Source organism: Notolabrus celidotus, chromosome 16 (assembly GCF_009762535.1).
Source record: "Notolabrus celidotus isolate fNotCel1 chromosome 16, fNotCel1.pri, whole genome shotgun sequence".
NCBI lineage: Eukaryota > Metazoa > Chordata > Actinopteri > Labriformes > Labridae > Notolabrus > Notolabrus celidotus.
The window spans coordinates 31,430,730-31,452,776 of NC_048287.1; the positions used below are offsets into that span (position 1 = coordinate 31,430,730).

At 38.8% G+C, this 22,047-nt stretch overlaps 1 protein-coding gene across 1 annotated transcript in view; it reads right to left on the reverse strand.

Annotated features, from left to right (window-relative positions):
* Positions 1-22,047, reverse strand: part of LOC117828488 (zinc fingers and homeoboxes protein 2) — a 207,636-nt gene that overhangs the window by 13,502 nt on the left and 172,087 nt on the right. The gene's annotated exons all lie outside the window — the stretch shown is intronic.

The following is a 22,047-nucleotide window of genomic DNA, read 5'->3' on the forward strand; positions in this document are numbered from 1 at the left end:
CCCTCTTCTTCTTAATCATCTTCTACATTTTTAAACACTGACAGGATTTTTTTTTTATGTTAAATAAAAAAACAAAAAAATAATTGATCATGGTTGTCTTTATATTTTTATTTGAAACAGAACTGTAGAAAATGTCTGTTATTCCTTTTTTATTATGAGTGTCTTCAAACCGAAGCACAGAGGCTTGCGCGGCCTTGGAGGAGCTCTTTCAACACTTCTTTGTTTTAAGTATTGATCTCTTTGCCTTTAGATAAAACTGAATAACAGAAATAGGTATACAGGTGAGATGTAACAAAGACTGTTGTTCAAGCTTTGAGAGAAAAGAAAGTCAGATATCTCCTTTATTGTTAAACCAGAGGTCCAAACTGATCAATTATTATCATTTATGTTTTAGTGTTAACGTAGAGACGCGGGGACAGGTGAGTGGAGCAAGGCAGAGCGTCTGCTGCTTCACCCTGATGTCGGAGAGTGAGCGAGGGAGGGAGGGAGCGAGAGAGTGAGAGAGTGAGAGAGCAAGAGAGCGAGAGAGCGAGAGAGTGAGAGAGCGAGAGAGCGAGCGGCACTGCAGCATTTTGGTGATTAAGCCCTCATCTATAAGCTACGACGGTTGATAAGTTATTATGGGACTCTGAGCTGATTAAATGAAGCCTCGAGCTGCTGTGATTATTGTGACAGGACAATGGATGGTGCACACACACACACACACTCACACACAAGCTGGAGACATTAAACTGCATCAATTGGCGCTGCAGGAATTTGTTTTGCTCCATCAGTCGTTACGACTCCTTAAAATAATCTGCCGGGTATCATCACTCTGCTTCACTATGCTGCACTGAAACCCAGCCGCTGTGACCTCTGACCCCTAACCCGTGCACGGATCCTTCATATTGTGCATTCTTATCACTCCTTTTTAATCTTCCTTCCACTTTGAAGGTCTTCACGGGTCAACCTGGACGCTGGGACCCGTAGGGATAGGGTCCAAACTTTTGATGGGTCAGGACTAATTCTGGTCTGTTTGTTGTTACGTATAAACCCCCAAGCGGATCAATGAAGACTCATCCGGGAAAGACGCGTTGCTCCTGTGATCCTGTTACATCCCTTGAGTCATGACCACGAGGCAAAAATGCACAGGTTGTGTAACAGGTTTGATAATTAGGCTGATTTAGGGTCCGAATACAGAGCAAAGAATACAAGGATAAGCAATAAAGCTTAGAAATAACATATGACCAGCCTACAATAATAAAGATATTCAGTAGTATATTCACTAGTGCTCTGCTCCACCATGAGCAGAGCACTTTGCAGCATTTAGCAAGTTACAGTGGCAAGGACAAACTTCCTTTAACAGGCAGAAACCTCCAGCAGGACCAGACTCATGTTAGACACACATCTGCTGAGACCGTGTTGGAGAGAGGGATAGAGGGAGATGAAGAGAGAGAGAGAGAGATGATAGTGGGGAGACGGATAGTAGTAGTTGTAGCAGCTGGAGTCTGGACCACGTCCACAGCAGCAGAGATCCAGAGGAACCTACGAGACAAGGGAGCTCAGGGACTCCAGAAAGGTCTAAGAAAAGAGAGAAGAGATGGAGACCAGAAGAAAGAAAAAGAGGAGAATAAATGGTGAAGGAATGACAGAAGGAAAGGAGGGGATAAGAAAAGGAGACATTGAAAGAGAGAAAGAAAGAAAGAAAGAAAGAAAGAAGGAATGAAGGAAAGAAAGAAGGAAAGAAGGAAGGAAGGAAAGAGGGAAGAAAGAAAGAGGGAATGATGAGAGGAAGGCATGAAGGAAGGAAGGAAAGAAGGAAGGAAGGAAAGAGGGAAGAAAGAAAGAGGGAATGATGAGAGGAAGGCATGAAGGAAGGAAGGAAAGAAGGAAGAAAGAAGGAAGGGAGGAAGGAAGGAAGGAAGGAAGAAAGAAAGAAAGAGAGGGAGGGAGGGAGGAAGGAAGGAAGGAAGGAAGAAAGAAAGAAAGAAAGGAAGAAAGGAGAAAATAGAGAAGTGAAGAAAGAAAGAAAGAAAGGAATGAAAGGAAAAAGCAATAAGAGAGAAAGAAAGAAGGGAAAAATGAATGATAGAAAGAAGAAATGAAAGAAAGAAGGAATGAAGGAAAGAAAGAAGGAAAGAAGGAAGGAAGGAAAGAAGGAAGAAAGAAAGAGGGAATGATGAGAGGAAGGCAGGAAGGAAGGAAGGAAAGAAGGAAGGAAGGAAGATAGGAAAGAAGGAAGAAAGGAGGGAAGGGAGGAAGGAAGGAAGGAAGGAAGGAAAGAAAGAAAGAATGGAATGAAAGGAAAAAGTAATAAGAGAGAAAGAAATGAAAGAAACGAAAAATGAATGATAGAAAGAAGAAATTTAAGAATGAAGGAACAAAAGGAAAGAAAGAAAGAAAGAAAGAACACATCTGCTGAGACCGTGTTGAAGAGAGGGATAGAGGGAGATGAAGAGAGAGAGAGAGATGATAGAGGTGAAACGTAAATACGGCTAATTTAACGTGGATCGGCGCCCCCTGCTGATCATATCACACACTGCAGGTTTAAGGCTCTTGTGTGTTTGGTACTGGACATTATTGAGTATTTACCTCTATATGCTTCATTATTATGTTTGTGTTTTTAAGATGAGAGCAAAAGAAGAAATGGATTTAAATCGTAAACATGTTCAACGTGTTTTTATTCGTCTATAGATAAAAAAAAAAAAGAGGAGTTAAAGGAAGTGTGTCGCTTTGAAGTGAAAATAATCTCTTCTGCTGCAAAGATGTACTTCTGATTCTCCCTTTTGTACCATGTAATACAATAACAAGGACATTACACTTAACAAAGCCTCCCTTTGATTGGAGCCACGTTGGGAAATTTGAACTTTTTTCATCAAAAAGCTGTTATCTAAACGCTCCATTCATTCAATCTTCATAATCGCCTTTTTTGCATGTTTTTTGCCGACACCACTTGGTAATTAATTTCTGTGATGCTATTCTTCATTTTCTCAACAGATATTTGTCTTTTATTATCTCCCATTTACCTTGGCAGCCTTCCCAAAAGCACAAAGTTATGATTAATAGAGAATAATTCCTGCTGATGTATTTTTCATTTTGGTAATGGTTGAATAACTTTTTCATGAGAAGCTATGAAGATTTTACGGCCAATTATGGGAGCTGAATATGTGATGATCTTTTCCATTCATCAGTATTTCGTATCACACGTTTTTACTTTTTTAAAGTCGGCTTCTGGTTTCAGCTTCATCTGGAAGCACTTTGTCAGAGCTGCTTCAATCTCAACAATCGCACCATAGATTAGAGAAAGCTTTGGTGACCCTGGGTTAAAGACTACATTTCCCATGAGCACCATCGCCCTAATAATACGGCTCATTTATTGTGAGAGGTGAATGAATACAGATCTTCTTTTTTAATCCTACTTTTCATTGTTCAGATTAAGCGTGAGAATTGAAGCCAATGCAGAAGCATTAAAAACTGCAGTTCCTCCAGTGTCCACTAGAGGCTGGCTTGAAGCACCAAAACCACATACACACCCATTCAAAGAAGCCGATCTTCACAGCAGAAATAAACATGTTTACAGCCTGGTTCAAAAGACGAGTGTAGTCTGGATAGCTCATTTCTCAATCGGCACACACTGTACGGGGGGTGAATTTTTTCATAACACCGCAATTTTGAAGATATTGAGATTACGAGTCTTCCAATGAGAGGCACAGCTGACTTGATTGACAGGTGGGAACACTGTAGCTGTTGGCGAGGAGGCTCAAAGCCTGCCTCTTTACGTCACAATCACTCAACAGCAGTTATGTTGAGTTCAACATTTCCAATATGGCTGCCGCCGCCGATTAGCCTCAAACCAGCGCTTCAGAAACAGATGGGTGACATCACGGATACTAAGTCCATTTATTTATACAGTCTATGGTTCAGATACTTTTATCAGGATGCAGAGTGATGAGGTCATGTGTTGATTTGAGGCTACGTTAAATTATGAACTGTAACGTAACGACGATGAAACATTGGTTAGCTTACAAAAGGTGGGCAGACGAACCGGTCTCATGATGAAAGCTCCGGTGTCCCAATAAATATCGGAGTAACGTAAATATGCACACCGTTTAACTCCCGCAGAGTAAACATCAGCAATAAAATTCATTAAAGCAATAACCAATCAGATCGTTGATGATCTCATTCTGTTCTGTTGTGTTCCATTCCATTCTATTCTTCTTTGTTCTTTGTCATTATATTACATCATTTTTGCTTCCATTCCATTCTACTTTGTTACATTCTACCTTAATACATTCCATTCCATTCTACTTTGTTCTCTTTCATTCTATTCCATTCCATTCTGCTTTGTTACATTCTACCTTAATACATTCCATTCCATTCTGCTTTGTTACATTCTACCTTAATACATTCCATTCCATTCTACTTTGTTCTCTTTCATTCTATTCCATTCCATTCTACTTTGTTACATTCTACCTTAATACATTCCATTCCATTCTACTCTGTTACATTCTACCTTAATACATTCCATTCCATTCTACTTTGTTCTCTTTCATTCTATTCCATTCCATTCTGCTTTGTTACATTCTACCTTAATACATTCCATTCTGCTTTGTTCTCTTTCATTCTATTCCATTCCATTCTTCTTTGTTCTTTTAAATATCATTCCATTCCATTCTATTCTTCATTCCTTTGTATTCTCTTACATTCCATTCTATTCATTTATATCTAATTTGATTCTTTTTCATTCCATTCCATTCTATTCTTCTTTGTTCTCTTTCATTCCATTCCATTCTATTCTGTTTTATTCTATTTCATTCCATTCCATTCTTCTTTTTCATATCATTACATTCAATTATTCTTTATTTCTTTCCTTTCATTGTATTCTCTTTCCTTACACTCTATTATTTATATTTCATTTGATTACATTCTTTTTCATTACACATCATTCTATTCTCCTTTGTTCTCTTTCATTCCGTTCTGCTCTGTTACATTCTATTTCAAAACATTCAATTTTGTTTTGTTCTCTTTCATCTGATTCCATTCTCTTTTTATTCCATTCCATTCTCTTTTTCTTTGTTCTTTTTTATATTGTTACATTCAATTCTATTTGATTCTATTCCATTCTATTTTGCTTTGTTCTCTTTCATTCCATTCTTCTTTGTTCTTTTTCATCTCACTATCATTAGATACAGTTATTCTTTATTCCTTTCCATTGTATTGTCTTTCATTCAATTCTGTTAATTTACAGTATATTTAATTTGATTACATTCTTTTTCATTCCATTCCATTCTATTCTGCTTTGTTCTTTTTAATACCATTACATTCTATTCTATTCTATTTCATTCCACTCCATTCTGCTTTGTTCTCTTTCATTACATTCCATTCTTCTTTTTCATATCATTACATTAAATTATTCTTTATTCCTTTCCATTGTATTCTCTTACATTCCATTTTATTAATTTATATCTAATTTGATTACATTCTTTTTCATTAAATTTCATTCTATTCTGCTTTGTTCTCTTTCATATTGTTACATTCAATTCTCTTTGATTCCAGTCCATTGTGTTCCATCCCATTCTGTTTGTTCTCTTTCATTTCATTACATTCTAATTTATTTTGTTTTATCTTATTTCATTCCATTCCATTCTATTCTTCTTTGTTCTTTTTCATTACATTAAATTATTTTTGATTCCATTCCATTCTACTCTGTAACATTCCATTCTATTCTCCTTTGTTCTTTGTCTTTCCATTCTGTTTCTTCTCTTTCATTCCATCCATTCTACTCTGTTACATTCTACCTTATTACGTTCCATTCTGCTTTGTTCTCATTCATTCCATTCTATTCTATTCTGCTTTGTTCTTTTTTATATTGTTAAATTCAATTATCTTTGATTCCAGTCCATTGTGTTCAATTCCATTCTGCTTTGTTCTCTTTCGTTTCATTACATTCTAATCTATTTGGTTTTATTTTATTTTATTTTATCCATTCCATTCTATTCTTCTTTGTTCTTTTTCATTACATTCAATTATTTTTGATTCCATTCCATTCTACTCTGTTACATTCTACCTTATTACGTTCCATTCTGCTTTGTTCTCTTTTATTCCATTCTATTCTATACTGCTTTGTTCTTTTCATATCGTTACATTCAATTATATTTAATCCATTCCATTCTGTTTCTTCTCTTTCATTCCATCCCATTTTACTCTGTTACATTCATTCTTTTATATTTAATCTGACTACATTATTTTTCATTCCATTTCATTCCATTCTTATTTGTTCTCTTTCATATCGTTACATTCAATTCTCTTTGATTCCAGTCCATTGTGTTCCATTCCATTCTATTCTTCTTTGTTCTTTTTCTTTACATTAAATTATTTTTGATTCCATTCCATTCTGTTTCTTTCATTCCATTCCATTCTACTCTGTTCCATTCCATTCTATTCTCCTTTGTTCTTTGTCTTTCCATTCTGCTTTGTTCTCTTTGGTTCCATTCTCAGATCTTATCTGATCTTAAAGCAGAGTAAATCTTGGCCTTTAATTTGAAAGGTGGATTTGGTGGAGAGTTATTTTGTATCATGAATCAAAAAAAGTGAACATGGCAGAAGTGTGTTGAATGAAGTCAGCCGGAGAGAAGTTAAATAAAAAGAAATCTTTTATATGGAGTACATTCCTCTTTGCTTTTAGGGCCCGTTAAACACAAGTGAAAATTCTCTTTTGTATGTGCTGAAATACAAACGGAAAATTGCAGAGCTGAAGGGAGTTGTGAAAGAAACATGTTTTCTCCTATTAATACAAATTTAATCTTTGAAGTTTTGGTAAAAAAAAGAGGAGGTTAGTGGCATACATAAACACAGCCGTACACAGAGACACACAAAAACACTCTTTCATTTAATCACATCTATACAAAAGAGAATCCTATTCAATATCTCTCCACTTCTTTCAGCTCTGAAGTAAAAAACGGTGGAGTGTAAGCTGAAGGGCGCCTCCTAAAACATTTGATGTTTGTTTTATTTTTCGCTCTGCAGCAGAGGGGGCGGGGCTTCACGACTTCAGAGACCATTCAGAAACAAAAGCGAAGTGTTAAAAGTCATTTCCTGAATCTGTTTCAGGAGTTTGGACCATGAAGTCTTACCTCCTCTCGACATCCTGCGAGAAGGACAGGATCACCTGAGACATTAACGTTACTGTGTTTGAAGCTTCAGTAACAAACTCTCTGAAGTCGCAGCTGACGTATTAGTTTATTCCCTTGCAAGATCAGGCAACACAGATACTGTCTTTTGCAAGATCTTGCAATACAAACACTGTTTTAATCTCTCTCACAAACACCGGCAACCCAGATATCTCCTCTCGTAAGATATATCTACTCTTGAAGCATCTTCCAACAGAGATATCTCCACCCTTGCATCAAAGACATGTCCTCTCTTAAAGATCCATCTGCTGAGATATCTGCTCGCAAGATACCGAAACACAAGTATCTCAAGTTACTCAAGAGCAACATAGAAACCTCCTCCCTCGCAAGATCTGTTAACAAACATCACTCCTTCTGTAAGATCTGTAAGCAGGTATCTCTTCTTTTGCAAGATCTGTTGTCAAAGCTATCCCTTCTCTCGCAAGATCAGATATCACTGACATCTCTTCTTTTGCAAGATCTCTTGGCAAAGATATCCTGCCTCTAACAACATGCAGCCCTTATCCCCCTCATCTCCTCTCTCGAAAGACATAGTAGCAAAGGAAACATTCCTCTTTCAAGATCCCTTCTCTTGCAAGATCCGACAGGTCAAGATCTGGCAACAAAGATATCTCCGCCCTCGCATTACAGACATGTCCTCTCTTAAAGATTTGTCTGCACTGATATCTCTCTATCTTTTTCTTGCAAGATACTCAAATATAGATATCCGTCTCTTGCAAGATCTTGCAATACAAACACTGTTTTAATCTCTCTTTCACAAACACCGGCAACCCAGATATCTCCTCTTGCAAGATATCTCTGCTCTTGAAGCATCTTCCAACAGAGATATCTCCACCCTTGCATCAAAGACATGTCCTCTCTTAAAGATCCATCTGCTGAGATATCTATCTATCTTTTTCTCGCAAGATACCAAAACACAAGTATCCGTCTCTGGCAAGATCTAGACACACAAACATTTCTTACTCAAGAGCAACATAGATACCTCCTCCCTCGCAAGATCTGTTAACAAACATCACTCCTTCTGTAAGATCTGTTGGCAGGTATCTCTTCTTTTGCAAGATCTGTTGTCAAAGCTATCCCTTCTCTCGCAAGATCAGACATCACTGACATCTCTTCTTTTGCAAGATCTCTTGGCAAAGATATCCTGCCTCTAACAAAATGCAGCCCTTATCCCCCTCATCTCCTCTCTCGAAAGACATAGTAGCAAAGGAAACATTCCTCTTTCAAGATCCCTTCTCTTGCAAGATCCGACAGGTCAAGATCTGGCAACAAAGATATCTCCGCCCTCGCATTACAGACAAGTCCTCTCTTAAAGATTTGTCTGCTGAGATATCCCTCTATCTTTTTCTTGCAAGATACTCAAACATAGATATCTGTCTCTTGCAAGATCTAGACACACAAACATTTCTTACTCAAGATCTAGCAACATAGATACCTCCTTCCTCGCAAGATTTGTTAAGAAACTCATCACTCCTTCTGTAAGATCTGTCAGCAGATATCCCTGCTCTCACAAGATCAGACATTTCCTCTTTTGCAAGATTTATCATCGAAGATGTCCTGTTTCACAAAAAATCTGGCAGGCCATATATCTTGTTCTCCAGCTGAATCTAGAAGCATAGAGATCTCCTCTCTCGCAAGACTTAGTAGCAAAGGAATCATTCATCTTGCAAGATCCCTTCTCTTGCAAGATCCCTTCTCTTGCAAGATCCCTTCCCTTGCAAGATCTGACAGGCCAAACATCTCTTCTCTCACAAGATCTAGTTATAGGCATCCCACCCCTTGCAAGATCTGCAACCCATATATTGCTTCCTTGCAACACAGGTATTTTCCCCTTGCAAGATATATCGCACAGCAAAGACATTTCTCTCACAAGATGTGTTTGCAAAGTTATCACATCTCACAAAATCTGGCAGGCCACACATCTCCCCAGCTGAATCTAAAAGCGCAGACTTCTCCTCTCTCACAAGATCTACAGCCCATGTGTCTCTTCTCTTGCAAGATCTTGCAACACAGGTATTTTTCCCCTTGCAAGATATCGCACAGCAAAGACATCTCTCTTGCAAGATCTGGCACCACAGACATCTCTTCCCTCACAAGATTGAATAACAGATCTGGCAACACAAATATTTCTTCTCTCACATGATCTTACAACACAGAAATCTCTCTTCTGCACACAGGAAATCTGGTCTCTAACATGATCTGCCAATTTCTCTTTTCTCTCAAGGTGTCACAAACCAAAGTCTTTTCTCGCAAGATACCTTAATGCATATCTTCTTGTCTTGCAACATCTTGGACCTCAGATATGTATAATAAATTATGGGAAGATGGATTTTTGTAGGATCCATCCACACAGATAATCTTTCTGCTAAGATCTTGCAAAAAAAACAAGATCTGACAACAGAAATGTCTCTTTTCTTGCAAGATCAGGCAACTTGACTATTGCTTATCTCACAGGATCTTACAACACAGAAATCTCTACTGCACACCAGAGATCTGGTTTCTAACAAGATCTGTCAAAATGAAATATCTTGTCTCTTAAGATGACAGTTTTTTTCTTGCCTGATACTTCAGCGCATATCTTCTTGTCTTGCAAGATCTTGGGCAAAAGAGATGTAGCACAAATTATGGAAACATGGATTTTTGTAGAATCTATCAAAACAGATTATATCTCTCTGCCAAGATCTTGCAAAAAAAACAAGATATGACAACTTCTCTTGCAAGATCTGGCAACACTAATATTTCTTCTCTCACATGATCTTACAACACAGAAATCTCTCTTCTGCACACAGGAAATCTGGTCTCTAACATGATCTGCCAATTTCTCTTTTCTCTCAAGGTGTCACAAACCAAAGTCTTTTCTCCCAAGATACCTTAATGCATATCTTCTTGTCTTGCAAAATCTTGGACCTCAGATATGTATAATAAATTATGGGAAGATGGATTTTTGTAGGATCCATCCACACAGATAATCTTTCTGAAAAGATCTTGCAAAAAAAATAAGATCTGACAACTTCTCTTGCAAGATCTGGCAACACAAATATTTCTTATTTAACAGGATCTAACAACACAGAAATCTCTCCTGCACACATTAAATCTGGTCTCTAACAAGATCTGTCAAAAGTTTTTTTTCTCTTAAGATGTCACAAACCAAAGTCCTTCCTTTGCAAGATACTTCAACGCATATCTTCTTGTCTCACAAGATCTTGCGCCTCAGATATGTTCTACATAAATTAAGGAAACATGGATTCATGGGCAAGATCTTGCATAAAAATCAAGATCTGACAACCTCTCTTGCAAGATCTGGCAACACTAATATTTCTTCTCTCACATGATCTTACAACACAGAAATCTCTCTTCTGCACACAGGAAATCTGGTCTCTAACTGGTCTCTGGTCTCTTTTCTCTCAAGGTGTCACAAACCAAAGTCTTTTCTCGCAAGATACCTTAATGCATATCTTCTTGTCTTGCAAGATCTTGCGCCCTCAGGTATGTATAATAAATTATGGGAAGATGGATTTTTGTAGGATCCATCCACACAGATAATCTTTCTGAAAAGATCTTGCAAAAAAAACAAGATCTGTCAAAAGGAAATGTCTTGTCTCTCTTAAGATGACAGTTTTTTTCTTGCAAGATACCTCAGCGCATGTCTTCTTGTCTTGCAAGATCTTGGGCAAAAGAGATGTAGCACAAATTATGGAAACATGGATTTTTGTAGAATCTATCAAAACAGATTATATCTCTCTGCCAAGATCTTGCAAAAAAAACAAGATCTGACAACTTCTCTTGCAAGATCTGGCAACACTAATATTTCTTCTCTCACATGATCTTACAACACAGAAATCTCTCTTCTGCACACAGGAAATCTGGTCTCTAACATGATCTGCCAATTTCTCTTTTCTCTCAAGGTGTCTCAAACCAAAGTCTTTTCTTGCAAGATACCTTAATGCATATCTTCTTGTCTTGCAAGATCTTGGACCTCAGATATGCATAATAAATTATGGGAAGATGGATTTTTGTAGGATCCATCCACACAGATAATCTTTCTGAAAAGACTTTGCAAAAAAACAAGATCTGACAACTTCTCTTGCAAGATCTGGCAACACAAATATTTCTTATTTAACAGGATCTAACAACACAGAAATCTCTCTCCCGCACACATTAAATCTTGTCTCTAACAAGATCTGTCAAAAGTTTTTTTTCTCTTAAGATGTCACAAACCAAAGTCTTTTCTCGCAAGATACTTCAACGCATATCTTCTTGTCTCACAAGATCTTGCACCTCAGATATGTTCTACATAAATTAAGGAAACATGGATTCATGGGCAAGATCTTGCATAAACATCAAGATCTGACAACTTCTCTTGCAAGATCTGGCAACACTAATATTACTGCTCTCACATGATCCTCCAACACAGAAATCTCTCTTCTGCACACAGGAAATCTGGTCTCTAACATGATCTGCCAATTTCTCTTTTCTCTCAAGGTGTCATAAACCAAAGTCTTTTCTCGCAAGATACCTTAATGCATATCTTCTTGTCTTGCAAGATCTTGCGCCCTCAGGTATGTATAATAAATTATGGAAAGAGGGATTTTTGTAGGATCCTTCCACACAGATAATCTTTCTGAAAAGATCTTGCAAAAAAACAAGATCTGACAACTTCTCTTGCAAGATCTGGCAACACAAATGTTTCTTATTTAACAGGATCTAACAACACAGAAATCTCTCTTCTGCACACATTAAATCTGGTCTCTAACAAGATCTGTCAAAAGTTTTTTTTCTCTTAAGATGTCACAAACCAAAGTCCTTTCTCGCAAGATACTTCAACGCATATCTTCTTGTCTCACAAGATCTTGCACCTCAGATATATGTTCTACATAAATTAAGGAAACATGGATTCATGGGCAAGATCTTGCATAAAAATCAAGATCTGACAACTTCTCTTGCAAGATCTGGCAACACTAATATTTCTTCTCTCACATGATCTTACAACACAGAAATCTCTCTTCTGCACACAGGAAATCTGGTCTCTAACTGGTCTCTGGTCTCTTTTCTCTTAAGATGTCACAAACCAAAGTCTTTTCTCGCAAGATACCTTAATGCATATCTTCTTGTCTTGCAAGAGCTTGCGCCCTCAGGTATGTATAATAAATTATGGAAAGAGGGATTTTTGTAGGATCCATCCACACAGATAATCTTTCTGAAAAGATCTTGCAAAAAAACAAGATCTGACAACTTCTCTTGCAAGATCTGGCAACACAAATATTTCTTATTTAACAGGATCTAACAACACAGAAATCTCTCTCCCGCACACATTAAATCTGGTCTCTAACAAGATCTGTCAAAAGTTTTTTTTCTCTTAAGATGTCACAAACCAAAGTCTTTTCTCGCAAGATACTTCAACGCATATCTTCTTGTCTCACAAGATCTTGCGCCTCAGATATGTTCTACATAAATTAAGGAAACATGGATTCATGGGCAAGATCTTGCATAAAAATCAAGATCTGACAGCCTCTCTTGCAAGATCTGGCAACACTAATATTTCTTCTCTCACATGATCTTACAACACAGAAATCTCTCTTCTGCACACAGGAAATCTGGTCTCTAACTGGTCTCTGGTCTCTTTTCTCTCAAGGTGTCACAAACCAAAGTCTTTTCTCGCAAGATACCTTAATGCATATCTTCTTGTCTTGCAAGATCTTGCGCCCTCAGGTATGTATAATAAATTATGGAAAGAGGGATTTTTGTAGGATCCATCCACACAGATAATCTTTCTGAAAAGATCTTGCAAAAAAAACCAAGATCTGACAACAGAAATGTCCCTTCTCTTGCAAGATCAGTCAACAAGACTATTTCTTATCTCACAGGATCTTACAACACAGAAATCTCTACTGCACACCAGAGATCTGGTTTCTAACAAGATCTGTCAAAATGAAATGTCTCGTCTCTCTTAAGATGACAGTTTTTTTCTTGCAAGATACTTCAGCGCATGTCTTCTTGTCTTGCAAGATCTTGGACCTCAGATATGTATAATAAATTATGGGAAGATGGATTTTTGTAGGATCCATCCACACAGATAATCTTTCTGAAAAGATCTTGCAAAAAAAACAAGATATGACAACTTCTCTTGCAAGATCTGGCAACACAAATATTTCTTATTAGAAATCTCTCCTGCACACATTAAATCTGGTCTCTAACAAGATCTGTCAAAAGTTTTATTTCTCTTAAGATGTCTTTTCTCGCAAGATACTTCAACGCATATCTTCTTGTCTCACAAGATCTTGCACCTCAGATATGTTCTACATAAATTAAGGAAACATGGATTCATGGGCAAGATCTTGCATAAAAATCAAGATCTGACAACCTCTCTTGCAAGATCTGGCTATAAATACATGAAACAACAGATTTCGTGAAAGTGAAAACAGGCCACGCCCAGAAAAGCAGACCACTTCCTCTCAGTTTTGTGGTGTTGCGATGAGTTACCTTCGTTCTAGAGGATATTTGGCCGCTTCAGTGAAATCAGGTAAAATAATTGTCACTTCCATGTCCTTGTTTATTGGCACTCGGAGTGACAAACCCCACCTGTCTGGCACTGGATGAGCTTAAAACAAAAACAACTTGAGTATCTGGTCCAGGAGAGATGATTGCCAGGTGGTATGAAGGCATACGGAGGAAGATTTGAGCAGAAATATTAAGAATATCTGTGTCAAGAAAGAAGAAGGTTTTCAAACACTATCTTGAGAAATCTGAGAAATGGACTGATTCCACTGTACGCTGAGTAACACGGGCGTCGTGGAAACGCCATATTTCCCTGTCACCACATTGAGAAATTCAGAGAGTTTGAGTGTGACTCTTAAACTAGAGCAGCTTTTCCATCATCAGTGTTCGTTGGATTCCAGCATCCACCTGCCACAGTCAGTAATCTGTGAGCCAAACTGATCGGGAGAGCAGAACTCAGCCGGCGGTGATAAACTGGCACCTGAACTGAGCGTCTGGCAGAGCAGACGAGTGTGTGGCCACAGTCACAAACTGCCAGAGTTTAGATAGCAGCTCATGGTAATTTATCATCCTGCTCACAAACTGAATCTGATCTACCAGAAAACAGCCCACCACGCTCTCCGCCTGCCTGCTTGCTCTGCTGTAGCATCACATTTTTAACATGCCTTACCGCCTGCTCCTAATGCCGCTGCCTTCGGGCTCCGATGTGTCTGACATCATAACTTAATCTGAGTTATTCTGCACAGGATGATCCGTCCCCAGAGACAGGACAGAGATTGGTATGAGTGTTTTTAATCTGATGTGTGGAAGGAGGAATAGAGATAAATATTATTGTATAATGCCGTGTGAGGCTATTGCTGCCAAATTCCACCAGATCCGTCTCAGATCAGCACCAGATCTGATAGGCTTCTCTTCTAGTCAATGTGTTAACTTCCACTGGATCCGCTCCATTGCAATCCGGCTGCGCATCAGAAACACAAGACTTCTATCTTTGCTGGATGTTGGAGCACGACGCATCAATCCCAACTACTCTTGAAGAATCTTGCAACAGAGATATCTCCTCCCTCCCATCAAAGACATGTCCTCCCTTAAAGATTCGTCTGCACTGATATCTCTCCATCTTTTTTCGTGCAAGAAACTAAAACAGAGATATCTGTCTCTTGCAAGATCTAGACACACAAATATTTCTTATTCAAGATCTAGCAACAGATACCTCCTCCCTCGCAAAATATGTTAACACATCACTCCTTATGCAAGATCTGTCACAGCTCCAGATCTGATAGGCTTCTCTTCTAGTCAATGTGTTAACTTCCACTGGATCCGCTCCGTTGCAATCCGGCTGTGCATCAGATACACAAGACTTCTATCTTTGCCGGTTGTTGGAGCACGACGCATCAATCTCAACTACTCTTGAAGAATCTTGCAACAGAGATATCTCCTCCCTCCCAACAAAGACATGTCCTCTCTTAAAGATTTATCTGCACTGATATCTCTCCATCTTTTTCGTGCAAGAAACTAAAACAGATATCCGTCTCTTGCAAGATCTAGCAACAGACACTTCCTCCCTTGCAAAATATGTTAACACATCACTCCTTATGCAAGAACTGTCACAGCTCCAGATCTGATACGTTACTACTCTAGCCAATGTGTTAACTTCCACTGGATCCGCACCGTTGCAATCCGGCTGCGCATCAGATACACAAGACTTCTATCTTTGCCGGATGTCGGAGCACGACGCATCAATCTCAACTACTCTTGAAGAATCTTGCAACAGAGATATCTCCTCCCTCCCAACAAAGACATGTCCTCCCTTAAAGATTCGTCTGCACTGATATCTCTCTATCTTTTTCGTGCAAGATACTTAAACAGAGATATCTGTCTCTTGCAAGATCTAGCAACAGATACTTCTTCCCTTGCAAAATATGTTAACATATCACTCCTTTTGCAAGATCCGTCACAACACCGGATCTGATAGTTTCTATACTAATCAATGTGTTAACTTCCACTGAATCCGCTCAATTTGCGGAGTCCAGTCCGGCAGGTCAGAGTCCTACGGATCAGATACACAAGACTTCTATTTGTCCCGGATGCCGGAGCACGACGCATCAATCTCAACAGAGCAGATGGAGCGGGACAGGAAGTCAGGTTTCACCAAAACCAAATGAAAACATCCGGTTAATTTTCAGAATAAAACACTCTGTGTTATCACCAGATCGTATTTCACTTAACTACAACAACAAACCAAAGTCATGATGAGCGGAGCCAGGCCTGGAGTCAACAGGTCAGAGGTTTTCAGAGGACCAGAAAGACAACATGGATGAGGAGAGGAGGAGGAGGAGGATCCTTGATTCAGGGATTACTGAGGGGAAAACCTCGGTCACATGACTCCAGCTGTCTGGAGGTCCTGCTACCTTCTGAAAATGACGGACCGGAAACTGATCTGGTGGAGGTCCGAGCCTCAAAGAGAAAGTGTGTTTCTGTCTTTGTTTACTTCTCTTTATGTCTTCCTTCTGATGTTAAACACCTTCTGTGTGATCTTGAAGGCCTCCTCTTGTAAACACTACTGGCAGACTTGTTCCTTTAACACTAACAAATGGGAAAAACCAATTGTAGAACAAAAATCTGAAAATGGAATAAGCTGCAGAGTTTTGACTCATATTTTGCAGCCTGGACATGTGGGGTGTTACAAACACACTCGTAGCCACCTCTATGCCTCTAACTAGTTTGTTGACTAAGGTGTTGAAAGTTTGGGACTCTTGGAATGCTGCATTTTGTTTTTTTCTGGGGCAGAATTTGGACGAAATGAAGCTGACCCATGTCATCCCCGACCTTCCTTTTCCCAGTTTAGATTGTTTGGGGGGGATTCTACCTTTATTTGGGGAGTACAGCTTGAGAGAGAGAGAGAGAGAGAGAGAGAGAGAGAGAGAGAGAGAGAGAGAGAGAGAGAGAGAGAGAGAGAGAGAGAGAGAGAGAGAGAGAGCCTGCTAGGACTGAAGACCTGTAGCTCTGTACATGGGGCGCCTGCTCCAAAAACTGAGCTACAACAGCGCCTCAAGTTTCCTTTTCTTCCCCCCAACCTACCCTCTGATCAAAACATTAAAACCCCCCAAAAAATATATCTAAAAAAAGAGTCTACTTAACTCTTAATGGGATCATAATTTACAAAACGATCATCATGCTGCATTGAGACGGTGAACTAATCAGGAGAATGTCGACTGAGGGAGAAATAAACTGAGAAGTCGGCTAAGACTTCTGTGGGAGTGGCCCCCTGCTGGTCATTAAACAGAATGCAGGCTTGAACGGCCGTGCAAATTCGCTCCACTTCTTCAACCTTGGGGTTAAAGCTTTTATATAAAGATAATGCTGGATAAAAAGGCTTTAAAGATGCATCATGGGAAATGTAGTTTTTGTGCAAAAATGCGATCCACTGATTATTTTAATGACCTGCGTCTCATCTGGGATTCAGGATTCAATCATAAAGCTATTCAAACTCGCTGACTTCACATTTTTTGACCGTCCTCTGTGAGCACGGTTAAAGTTCGGTCTCAGGTTGGAAGAGTCTCCAACCAGAAAGAGTCAAATCGTGCAACGTGAGAGATTCTTTGTTTTTCATGAAATCAGATTTACAGAGAATAATAAGTGTATTCTTATTTATTTATAAGACTTTGCTCTTTTATTCCACAACTAAGGTGAGCACTCTATAACTTAATTTGGAGTGTAGACCAAAGACTGTATAAAATATGGACGTAGTATCCGTGACGCCACCCGTCTGTTCCTGAGAGCTGTTTTGAAGCCAATCGACGGCGGCAGCCATATTGGAAATGCAGAACTCAACCAGGCAGAGTGTGACATAAAGGGGCGGAGTTTGAGCCTCTTAGCCAACAGCTCTGTGCTCCCTCCTGTTTGTCACGTCAGTCATGCCCTTATTTGGGCAAAAACTCAGAATCTTAATATCTTCTGAACCGTCACGTTAGAAATAAATTCACCCCCCGTGCAGTGTGTGCCGATAGAGAGATTAGCTTCGTTTTTTGAACCAGGCTGTAAACATGTTTATTAATGCTGCAAATATCCTCTTTTTCCCATTCATGTGTATGTGGTTTCCTGTGTTTCTGCAGCCAGCCTCAAGTGGATTCTCTAAGTATTGCAGTTTATAACACTTCCACATGGGCTTCATAGTTTGAGACCGGAGGTTGCCGCTTGGTCAACCCCCAGGAAAACCTTGGTCACATGACTCCAGGTGAACCCTCCGTTCAGCTGGAGTCATGTGACCGAGGTTTTCCCCTCGGTAATCACTGAATCAAGGATTCTCCTCCTCCTCCTCTCCTCATCCATGTTGTCTTTCTGGTCCTCTGAAAACCTCTGACGCTGTCATTAATGAGCGGCAGCCTTTTTATACACGTCATCCTTTGCACAAGTGGAATCTAGTTGGGCAGAAGTTATGAATATGTATACGCCTAAAACTGAAAAGAACATCAGTGTATGTCGGCGTTTTAAAGGCATTTTGATACATTGGGAAAACTCTGGCTAAATCATCATTGTGTGACAGAGCCATTAAAGACATCCCGGCCTGAACGCGACGCCATCTCAGTTATTTTTACTCGCTCAAACCGCTGCATATTGATTTCTGATTCCAGCTGTCAGGACTTGATTTTGAAGCCGTCCAAAAGCGGTGACAATCGTTCAAACGTGACGATGTCAGACGCCGAGTCTCCACCTTGTTTGTCTGGAGGAATTCATTTGAACAGATTTTGATGAGCGGGCGTCGAAACATTAAACTTTCAATGCTCTGTCAGAACAGACAGCGGAGGGAAGAAGAAGCAGCAGACTCTGTCGTCACACTTTGCCCCAGGCGGAGCCTTTTATCTATCAAACTTTACCTCACCGGGGGGTCTGCTGCTATTTTAGGCCCTCCAATAATGTCTCTTTTTTTTTTTTTTCTCCCCTAAATTTTCCTGAAGTTTGTGTTTGTTGCTGAGCAGTCGGAGCCAAAACTCACACAGCTACACACACAGACAGGGACTGGCTGGAGCAGTTTTTGTTTGTTGCCTGGGATGGAGGTGTTGGCTTCAACACTGACAGACTGGGGAGTGGAGGGGGGAGGAGGGAGGGGGGGCACGGGGGACCGGCAGGACCGTGCTGAGTTAAAATACTCCGTCTGCAAACCTGCAGCCTCAGATTCTGATACTCTTAATGGTCTGCAGAAGTTAAAAAGCTTGATTTTTTTTAGTGTTTTTATGCTCAAATATGAAGAAGTTTGAGAGAGCAGCAGGGATTTAAGTTTCATGTTCATAGAGGAGTCCCATGGTGACATCTGGGAGACTTGAAGTGACGTGAGCAAAGTTTCTATAAGGTTTGATTAACTTTAAACACAACAAACTAACTAATCCAGTCTCTCAAGTTTTAAAGGCGATCAGAGTTTGTCAGTCCCTCCTCCTCCTCCTATTAACAGCAGCAGCTCCATCTGATCTCCTTTAACCTTATTTCATCAGAGTCCTATTCTTACACCTTGAGCCTTCCAATCAACTGCACAAAGTTTGATGCCCACGACGGTCTGGAAGCCAGAAACCGAAGAGGGCAAGCTCTCTGCAGATCCCGGCGCTGACACACACTCGTGGTGAGTCATATGAGATCACTGAGAGAGATTCTCATCGTATGAGTCTAGACATTTGTTTTTCTTCTTCTGAAAAAGTCCGACTGTGAGGAGTTCATATTTGATGGAGGCTTAAAAGAAAAGCTTAAAGTTACATTAAAGTGTAAGGTGGCAGAGCAGGAGGGGACGGACTGAGCATGTGCAGAGGGCTGCAGGACAGATCTAATATAACATACTGCAGTGGAGGCCCATCATGCCTCGTTTCCCATCATGTCTTGTGTTGGACTGGTTTGTTGTCTTTGTTTGAACCTGCTATTAGGACTTGTTGTTGTACTGTGAGTCTTCAGAGGATGCTGTTTAATGAAGTTAAATGTCATTCAGTGTTAAAAGTGGCAATGTTAAATGCTCCAATTTTAAATCTTGATTAATCATAGACTTTAAATTTAATAACAGAATTTAAATGTAATCACCAAATTTAAATTTGATTACGATTAATCACAAAATGAAATGTATTTATATTTATTTATTTATTTATTGAATTGTAGAATTTCAATTCAGTCACAATTAATCACAAAATTAAAATTGAATACTGGTGATCTCAGAATTTAAATTTAAATTTATTTGCGATTAATTGGAAAATTTCAATTTAATGGCGATTAATCAGATATTTTATATTTAATCACAGAATTTCAATTATATCACAATTGATCACAAATTAAAAAAATTAATTGTTATAAATCACAGAATTTAAATTTAGCAGTGGTTAATCAGGGATTTCAATTTAATTGAATTATCATAGAATTTAAATTTAATTGATTAATCACGGAACCTCAATTTAATCGCAGATTTTGTATTGAATTTCAGCTTAATCGTTAATAATTGCAGAATTTAATTTAATCACAATTAATTATTGAATTTAAATTGAATGTTGGATTTTGGATTTAATCCTGATGAATCATAAAATTTCTGTTTAATTGCAATTAATAACATAATTTCATTTAATTAATTAAATCCCAGAATTTCAATTTAATTGCTTTTAATTGCAGAAATTTAATTTAATCGTTATTAATTGTAGAATTTTAATTTAATCAAGATTAATCATTGAATTTAAATGTAATATTAGAATTTAAATTTAATCCTTATCAATCGTAAAATTTCAGTTTAATTGCAATTAACTACAGAATTTTTAATTGAATCGCTTTTAATTGCAGAAATTTAATGTAATCACAATTAATCATAGAATTTCAATTCAATTACGATTAATCATGGAATTTAAATGTAATCTTAGAATTTTAATTGAATCATGATTAATTGTAAAATTTAAATTTAATCAAGATTTATTGCATTTTGAATCACATATTAAAAATTGCATTATTTTGTTTTTCAAAACAGTTTTAAGTCCAAAATAGGAAAGAACAGCAACTTTTACCAGTGTCTGGATTTTGGCAAATGCAATGATCTTTATGATCTTGACTTTCAGATGCATTATTTAAATAAACGCTGCACTGCTGCACCAGATTGATTTGAAACCTTAACTTAGAGGGAGGAGACAGCCTGTGAACATTACACATTGAATAACATGTAAGAGTTCATATATAAAGATTAACTTTCATCCACAGGTCAGGGTGTCATTGTTTCCATCACAGTGGAAGAGGGAAGCAGGAAGACACTGCGGCAGCTTAACTACGGTGAGCCGAAAGGGACAAAAAACATGTTAAGAGTTCGTCTTTGGTTTTGATCACTAATAGTGGTATAATACAGCTCTACCTTCCCAGAGTGTTGATGCTTAAAGGTGACATATCATGCAAAATCGACTTTTTTATGGTTCTCTACCTGAAATCTGTGTCCCTGTCTACAAACCCCCCGAGAATGAAAAGAATCCATTCTGCCCCTGTTCTGATTTCTCCACCTTTCTGTAAATGTGTGCTGAAACCAGCCGTTTCAGACTTCCGTGTTTTTGTTACGTAACAACAATATCCGGTCTGTAACAGGAAGTCAGAGCTCGGAGATTGTTCAGCCCATAGACTGTATAAAATACAACTCAACCCCTCCTCTGTTTTTCATTCCCTGCACACATGTGTGCTAACAAGGAGCTTAGGAGGGAGGCATGCTAGTTGTAGGCTGTCTTAATAAACACAAAGGTCGCTTTGACTCCCCACGTCTGCAGATTTGAAGATCTAGTGGATGATTTTTATTTGTCATGGATAAGTGCTAGCGCTAATTAGCATAGCTACATAGCTATATGTTCATAGCTGTAGCTGTAGCTGTAGCTGTGTACCAAGACACACGTCGACATACTGACAAATAAAACAACAAGTAACACAGAATCTGTGACCAATCCTTCATAAAAGGTCCTGCTGCCTTTCTGGCAGAGGTCGGTTTTACTCCCCACGTCTGCAGATTTGAAGATCTAGTGGATGATTTTTATTTATCATGGATAAGTGCTAGCGCTAGTTAGCATAGCCACATAGCTACATGTTTGTAGCTGTGTACCAAGACACACGTCGACATACTGATAAATAAAACAACAAGAAACACTAAATCTGTGACCAATGGTTCAGAAAGGTCCTGCTGCAGGCGCCTCTCCGTCAGGATCAGATTCTGGATCAGATTCAGAGGGTTGAAGTAACGTGATCTCTGAGCAGCCGTGTATATTCAGCCAACATGTAAACATTAGATCAACGTGCTGGAGAGCCGAGGCCACACCCACTTCCTGAGGGGGCGTGGTCAGAGGGAAAACAGAGTGTTCTGAGGAGGACTGAAGAAGAGGACTTTTCAGGCAGACCAAAATCT